General features: G+C 36.1%; 1 long non-coding RNA gene across 1 annotated transcript; it reads left to right on the top strand.

Annotated features, from left to right (window-relative positions):
• Window positions 1,850-2,481, top strand: LOC109224551. Its single transcript, XR_002067713.1, has 2 exons — window positions 1,850-2,046; window positions 2,308-2,481. It is a non-coding gene; the product is annotated as an uncharacterized LOC109224551 (long non-coding RNA).

Here is a 6,000-nt window from a genome sequence, read left to right as displayed (position 1 = left end):
GAACAAGAAGAACCTCAACACGTCATTAACAAGATCATCGGTGGGGTCGATGTTCCCCAAGGGCCGATGTTGAAATGCACCAAAGTATCCATCACAAGGGAAAAACGGTCTGGCATTCACTGGTAATGTTATTTTCCCTTAGTGGTTTCACATGCCATGTTGAATCCGTTCAGAACTCGGGCTGCAGACACGATTTGATCTTGTAGGCCGAGCTGTTCCACGACCCTCGACCGATGATGTTGGCTGAGCTACCTGAATCAATTAACACATGCTTAACTCGAGATTTATTTATGAGTACAGATATTACCAGTGCATCGTTGTGGGGACCATCTAGGATGCCAAGTTTTATGTAATCAAAGGAGACATGAGGTACAACGCCCTGTTCGAGAGGCCATGGATCCACAACATGAGGGCGGTAGAAACCTACAATTCCAGGGTTGATCAAATCCTAGGAGCGTCACCAGTATTGAAGGGCTTGGACTCCAAGAAGTTCGTGCAAAAGCCTTTTCCTTCGAGCGCAACTCCCAAGCCGATCCCTAAGTTCCGCATGCCCGAGATTCCTATGTACAATGGGACGACCGACCCAAACGAGCATGTTACCTCCTGCACGTGCGCCATCAAAGGGAATGATCTGGAGGATGACGAGATCGAATCTGTCTTGCTGAAGAAATTTGGAGAGACCCTACCAAAGGGAGATATGATATGGTATCACAACTTACCTCCTTATTCTATTGACTCCTTTGCTATGTGTTACACCCCGTACTTTAATACATTAGGATGAGTCGTAGTAATCCATATGGGCTTGAAGGGATTAAGACCATTCATGAGGTTATAAAGGATATGTTTCGTCTATAAATTTTGAGTCTTTTTCAAATATCAGATGATTAAGGATACAATAAGCGTTCACGCATAAAATATTTATCTTCCAAAATCAACTTTTCGACCAGATAGTATGTATATGTATCCTAAAAGAAAATTCTAAATATTCTCTGCTAATGTTAATAGCTCTTTGGAAAAGAACTTTTATTCTAAGAATGAATATTACTGGAGTAGTATTTTTCAACTATCAAAATACCACATCCTGGTTTGTTGACGACGTGCATTTTTGTGTTTTTAATGTGGCGATGACAGTTGAAGAGATTTTTAATTTGTCCTTTAAGTTCTAATCTAATATATCCACAAGAGTAAAAGGTAAAGGTAAGTTGTAGCTGTCTTCTTCTAGTATGCTTCAGTGTACATGCTTGTTATATCCTGCAAGTTTAACAACCTTAATACCGTTATATATATATTTAGTATGGTATGTTGAGTGAAACATTTTTGTAAGGAAAAAAATGGTTTGAAAATATGATTTTATATAGTTATTAATATTACTACTTTAGAATGTGTTTAAATTATACACATAATATGAGAAACGTTTATGAGATTTTCTTTATCGTAAAGATAGAAATTATCTTCTCACAAAAGAAGGAGGTTATCTTTTTACCTTTTTAAGAATTTAGCGTACGAAAATTTGTACTCTTTATATGAGATTAGGAAAATTAGAAGTTGGAAAAATATATGTATTTTTACATGAATATTTTAAATAATAGTGTATGTATTTATTTTATATTGTACCGAATGATAGTAAGTTATATAAGGTGTATTAAAAGTGAATAGTATTTTAAGTAATTTAAGATAATTTTTAATAAAGTGGATAAAAATTGAATAAAGATTAACCCCCACGTGACAGCACCCCATCCCCATTTATGACTCTTAAGTCATTGGAAATATTAGAGATATGAGATTTGGCAAGATTTAATAACGTGTCCCTTTTAGTAAAAGGTGATGTGAATAAGGCGGTGGGCTTCAGTCCTATTGCTTTGATTCTGGAATTCCTAAAAGCATCGTAACTATTCGTCATCTTTGGTCACTCTTTCTAATGCCTAAAGCTCCTCTTCCACAGATCATTCAAGTTTGATCATCATTCTTTACGGTGAAAATTCTTAAAACCTAATACTTCAAGAAAACAGACTCAAATTTCTTACCTGGATCTAATCAATGGCCGAGGTTCAATTCCTAAATCTTTCTATTTCCTGTCTTCTCAATATATACCATGTCATTCTTTTGCTCTTCAATGTTGCAGAGATGAAAAGGAATATTTTGAGTGCCTTGTATTTTGACAATAAGCGGAATGAGATTACCCTTTTTATGATATACGGTCCTTATAAAAGAAGAAACTTACTGGATGATGTGAAGGATTTTCTGCATATGATGTTGTCGCACGGCATATTTGTTGATTTATAAATGTATTCTGTTCTGTTTTAACAGTTTTCGTCGTATTGGTTCACGAGGTGTTACCAGAAAAGTCCAACAAGCTATTCCTTGATTTTAAGAGTATGTGAACTTATTCATATATTCAATCCCATACCTGGCTTGAAGAGAAATTTTGGTGGAAAAGGTTTGTAAGTTGCACTAAGCATGAATGTGAACTTATAGATCAGGTATGTTAAGGCTATCCCTTCTTTCTTTTGGCATATGATCCATACGATACAAGCGAAACGAGTAAATGCACAATTTCCATAAATGACTCTATTCATTGAAATACTAGAGGTTCCTATGTTTTTGATTCCCCATGTGTCATATTATTCTATTATTTGTTCATGAGTCTCAGAAAATACGTAAGTTGATAAAGTTTATTTCATGATCTTAAACAGAGGCATAATGGTCTTATGACGTTCCGAAAGATTTTATTAACTTACTTCTCATGCATTGCATTCATTTACGTGTACATTGACTCATGACCAGATGGCGTTATATACGCGTATATATGTATGTATATATATATGTATATGCGATATGGGAAAAGGTTACGGCGTTATATACGCACCACCACCTGATCAGCTGGTATACGTTGATGATTCTGCCCATAGTGGCCGAGATGATATGATGGGATGTCCTCGGAGGCTTGATGATGTTATGAACACATGTATCTATGCACGACATGACATTCATACGCATATACATGACACTATAAGTATTTCGTGATTTACTGAGTTACTCAGACATACAGGTTGAGTCATGTACTCCATGTTTTCTCCAATGTCTTTTATATACTTATTTATGTGCCGACGACGTTTTGTTGGGGACGCTGCATTCATGCCTGCAGGTATAGACAATCAGTTTGACGAGCCCTCACAGTAGACGATTTAGCATTCAGCGAAGGATCGGTAAGACTCCACCTCATTCGGAGTACAGCCGAGTCTATAAGTCATCATGTCAGAGTTTTGCTACAAACTTATGGGTTTGCCGGTGTTGATGCCCAATTTTTCCCTACGTATTTTTATGCTCAAAATATTCTCAAAATAGCATGTACATGCATATATAAGCATGCCCAAGAGTTTTTGGTATTTTTTCTTTATTTTTAAAGATTTTAAAATCAATTTATTGTCTATTTTAATAGTACAAAATTCAATAATTATTCCCAAACTGGCATTTTTGGTGAATAATTTATTTTTATTCTCATATTTACAACAAGATATAATTAAGGTAATTTTTTTCATATTTTTACACATTTGTTTGGTATTTTTTAAGCTAAATTGCATATAATTGCAATTATAGCCTATTTTACAATTAACAGCATTTTACAATTACGAAATTATTTTTTAGCATTTTTAAATTAATACTCATACGTTATTAACTAGTCCAGTACCTTTAATTTATTTTAAAATTATTTTACTATTTTATAAAATAATAAAAAAGGGAAAATTGGCTATTTAATAAACAACCCTTTATTATTTCAATTTTAGCCAATTTGGCCATACCCCCTATCAGATTTTAATTGGCCCAATATCCCAATTAAACTAACCCAGCCCAATCCCTAGTATAACTCGGTGTAACCCCGTTTTAATCTGAGCCGTTGATCAAATGAGATCAACGACCCAGATTCATTTGCCTTAATTAAGTCTAAATTACCCCCCAGACCCCTCATTTATACGAGACGGTCTCTCTCTCTCTCTCTCTCTCTATCTCGTCTCTTCCTCTCCCTTCTCTCTAGAACCTTCTGGTTCTTTCTTCTCCGATGATCTCCACCGTCTCTCTGGTCACCTCCAATCTCACCCCTTTTGACCACCAGCCGCCATGAAATCCTAACTCACCGATTCCCTCTATTTTTGAGACCCCAGAAGCCCCCATCATGTAAATCAGTCCCTGAAAGCTTCGCCTGTTTTGATTCCGGCCATCTCCGGGCACCTCCTTTCAGCCCCAAGGCTCCGATGGGCCTCTTATCGTCCTGTTCAACATCTCTAGGACCTTCGAGGTTATGGGCCATGTCGATTGAGACCTAGGGTTCCTGGTTCTGCTACCTGTGAGTTCTCTGGTGTGATTTCAGGCGAAATCACACCCTATATGTCACGATCTGTGAAGTCTCAACAGGTTCCCTCAACTCCTACTAGGGTTTCCCTTGTGAAACCCTAACTCTCTCCTGAATCTCTTAAAACGTTGTTATTTTCATGCTATTTTCATGTTTTCCTCTATGTTCTGCTTATTCTCGAGCTTCTTCTGAAAGATTCTCTACTTTGAACCATTTTTACTCTCTTTGAAAAAAAACTAGGGTTTCTTGGATTTCTTTTACACATGTTTCGACCAATTTTCTTTATGGTTAAAACCTTTTCCTTATTTATTTTTGACCGATTTGTAGCTTAACTCTGCTAAAAACCCTAATTTCTAAAAAATATTTCTTCGTTTGATTATGTGTGTTAGCATGATTTTCCTTACTCTGATTCTATGTGTTAGCATGATTCTTTGCTTCGATTATGTGTGTTAGCCTAATTTTCTTTGCCTTGTCTCTATGTGTTAGCATGATTCTTCGTTTGATTGTGTGTGTTAACCTAATTTTCCTTGCTTTGGTTCTGTCTGCTAGCCTATTTACTTGATTCTTGTTAATGTTTCGTGGTCACCATGCTTCGAATATGTCCTGCTGAATCTTAACCTGTTTTCACTATCTCTGAGTGGTTGTGTTTGTTCATCTCTTGTTCCCTTCTGTCTATATGGTTAGTTTTGTTTGCTACTCTTGTTCATTCACCTCTATTTATATGCTGAGAATGCAGAATCATGACTTCGCATGATTGATTCTGATTTTCCTTGACTGATTGGTAATTTAAAAACTCTCTTTCAAAACCCTAGCATTCTGCTCGCCTGTTTAAATTAATTGATTTTTGTTACCTTATTTGCTATAGTACTCTATTCCACCTAGCCTTTCCTTAATTGGAATTTTCCTGAATTTGGTCTTAATTGGCTACTATATGCAATACTGAACCTTGACTCTTCCTTATTTAATCCTACACTGATTTTTCTATTTGCCTTATATGGTGCCGAATCTTCTCGTTTGATTTTGATTCCCTTAATTAATGGGACTACTTCCTTGATTCTCTAATTAATTGATTCTGAGTTCTTAAATTAACATACTTCTGTGATTTTTTACCTTATTTCACCACCTACTCTCAACTATAAATACCCTAAGTCTTTCACACGAAACGCACGACAGAAGTCTTCTTAACACACACACATCACAGAACACTCTCAATTCTGCATTCTCTTGTGCTCTTTCTCTTGCTTTTTCTCTATTCTCTGCTCTTGCTTCTTATTAGCCGGCTGAAAGCCAAGGCTAATATAGTGTTATTACTTTGTCTTTGCATCCTGCTCTTGGTTTTTCACTGGTATGTCCTAATTAATTTTCTACTCTCCAACCAATGTGTTTACTTTTATTTCAGTTCATTGTCTTTCTGATTTTCTTCTATTTATGCTTCTCCTGCTCAATGTGTAATTGATGCTTTGCTTTAATACTTCACCATGTCTTCTGATTTGCATGCTAATATGACTTTGTCTATCCCTAACTCTACTTGCTATGCCTATGTCCCATTGTTATACCTTAGCTTGGCTAAACTTTGCTACTTCCCAGTTCCCCTGAATCCCCTGATTCTGTGTAGTCATGTTCATTAAACCTTTGTAACTCTTTTAGCATTG

This window comes from Nicotiana attenuata, chromosome 3, assembly GCF_001879085.1.
Source record: "Nicotiana attenuata strain UT chromosome 3, NIATTr2, whole genome shotgun sequence".
Classification (NCBI taxonomy): Eukaryota; Viridiplantae; Streptophyta; class Magnoliopsida; order Solanales; family Solanaceae; genus Nicotiana; species Nicotiana attenuata.
This window is presented reverse-complemented; position numbering and strand designations above follow the sequence as displayed.